General features: G+C 34.7%; 1 pseudogene; it reads right to left on the bottom strand.

The window, feature by feature from the left end:
- Nucleotides 1-2,500, bottom strand: part of LOC120845866 — an 8,787-nt pseudogene that overhangs the window by 3,163 nt on the left and 3,124 nt on the right.

Below are 2,500 nucleotides of genomic sequence, written 5' to 3'. Positions count from 1 at the left end.
GGTCTTCCAGGGTGCATGCTGTGAGCCCATTATTCAGTTGTAGCTTGTGCAGTTGTAAAGGTTGTTTGTTTCAGAGCAGTTAGGAGATCTTTTAAACGTTGAAGTTCAGAGCTTGCAGGTTCTGACTCTGTCATGATGATGTTCAAAATTCTTGTATTTTCTTGTTTTTTAAAGGTTGCTGAAATCTTTTTTCTTCATTTCAAACATACTCCAGAAGAACTGTGTGGGTCTCACTTTTTCTATAATTATGTATACTGAAACATTTTTGTTTTATTATTAAATAAAAGAAAGTTGACATGTTGGTGTGTCCTGGGAATCCCGTCCACGCACTCAGGTCGCCAGTCAATATATATTACTTGAAAGTTATTTAAACTCACTCTATATTATCATTTATTAATTGAACCATTTCTTTTAAGATGTCTATTTTCTGTTTAAGGTGAATTATTTTTTGTTTTTCTGAAGGATCGGTAAGTGAAATCCCAAGTTTAATTATATAGCTGCTAGTGTACAAACAAGAAGTAAAATAATGATCTATCGATTGACAATCCGTACCGCAAAAACATTGACTATGGTCTTTTATTTTAAATCTATGAAAGTAAAATGGAAACCTTCCATGACATGTCAAAAGTTGAGTGAGATAATAGGTTGAAAGAAAGAGGTTCGGCATCCTTGAAATTGTTGGGATCCATTGAAACAGTTCTTTTTCAAAACCCTGTTCACTCCATGTTATATTCCAGGCATCCCTTGCATGCACTATTAACTGCTTTTTAATATATTTCTTTGATTTTTTCAATGGGGTGTATAACCCGCGGCGACGAGCGTCCGACGCAAATTGGTCAGCTAGCTCATTTCCTAGTATACCAGAATGTCCCTTTACAAAATAACAAGTGACCCTACATTTAGTGTTTAATATTCCTATGTTGTGTTTTAAGTTACAAATTAACGGTTCTACAGTTGATACATTGGCTAATGCCTGAAGGGCAGATAGACTGTCGGTAAAGATATCACAATCTCGTTCTTCTCTTGTCAGTATTAAATATTCCACTCCCCTAATAAGCGCGACAACCTCCGCATCAAAGATGGTGGCATGCTTGGGCAGACAATATTTGCCTATTTTAACTATACTACCATTATGCTTCATTAAGACAAAGGCCGCTCCAACTAACCCTAAACATACAGACCCATCTGTATATAAATGAAGTACATTTTTAGATGATTCGTATGTTTGTGGATCATACTGATTAAATGATATTAAAGTTTTATTACTAGGATGAAAGTTCCATATGTCTACTGGGTATACTACTTCTTCTGGGGTTACCGTCCAACCATTGAATTGAGCTGGAGTCCGTGCTTGGAACAGCTTAAACATAAAGACCTCCATATTCAATGATATATTAATTCGAATAACGTTACATAACACTGGTAGGCTCACGTTGGGAACCGTATGATATGTCTGACATATCTTTAATAATGGAATACGTTGTACAGAAATAATTTTCCTCATCAAATGCGAGTTACCCTCCGTCCTCCACCAAACCGGAGCACCATATACTATGTATCTCTCTATTGATTTTAAATATATTTCTCGAAATTTTGTAGGGTTAATGCCCCAATTACATGCAGAAAAACGTGCAAGGTTCACTGTATGTTCTAAGACTTTCTTTTTGAGATACGTAACATGAGGAAGAAATGATAGATGGGAATCAAAAACCACACCTAGAATTTTTATTTCAGGTTTTATCTTTAGTTTATTTTGATTAAATTTAATTATTGGATTACGTTTAAGATATTGTGTTCCTTGAGCTATCAACATACAAAAGCATTTATCATAGTTAAAATTAAGTTTCCTATCCTGGGCCCATCTGTGTAATAGCTTAAGGGTAGTATCTGCGCGAGTCTCAATTTCTCGACGGGATAAACCGTCAATTACGAGAATAACATCGTCCGCAAATGCCTGTATGTGCACGTATGGATGAAAAGTAATATTTAATAAGTCACTGATTAATATATTCCAGAGTAGAGGACTTAAAGAAGAACCCTGTGGACAACCTACTGAGACATCTTTATTAATTTGATGCTTATCCTGTGTAATATAACTGACTATTCTGTTCTTAAAAAAGAGTAAAGAAGATTATATAAATTACATGGACATTGATGCATTTGCAGAAAATGCAGAACAAACGGATAACATAGAGAGTCAAACGCCCCAGAAAAATCTAAGGAAATTAACAAGGATATTCTATCATTACTTTTCAAAGTTTGAAGATGTGAAACTAAGTTATAAAGTGCTAGGGTTGAAGACTTATTATGAGTAAATCCAAGCTGATGTGGGTGGAGTAAATTTTTTGTTGATATAAAATAATATATCCTTGAATACAGGAGCCTTTCCAACACTTTTCCAAAGATAGAGTTCAGGCATATTGGACGATAAGAAGCTTCATTGGTTGGACGCCCAGGTTTATTCAACAAATAGGGTTTTTTTTTTTTCAATTCATTTTTT

This window comes from Ixodes scapularis, unplaced genomic scaffold (assembly GCF_016920785.2).
Source record: "Ixodes scapularis isolate PalLabHiFi unplaced genomic scaffold, ASM1692078v2 ptg001131l_1___fragment_3__unscaffolded, whole genome shotgun sequence".
Taxonomy (NCBI): domain Eukaryota; kingdom Metazoa; phylum Arthropoda; class Arachnida; order Ixodida; family Ixodidae; genus Ixodes; species Ixodes scapularis.
This window is presented reverse-complemented; position numbering and strand designations above follow the sequence as displayed.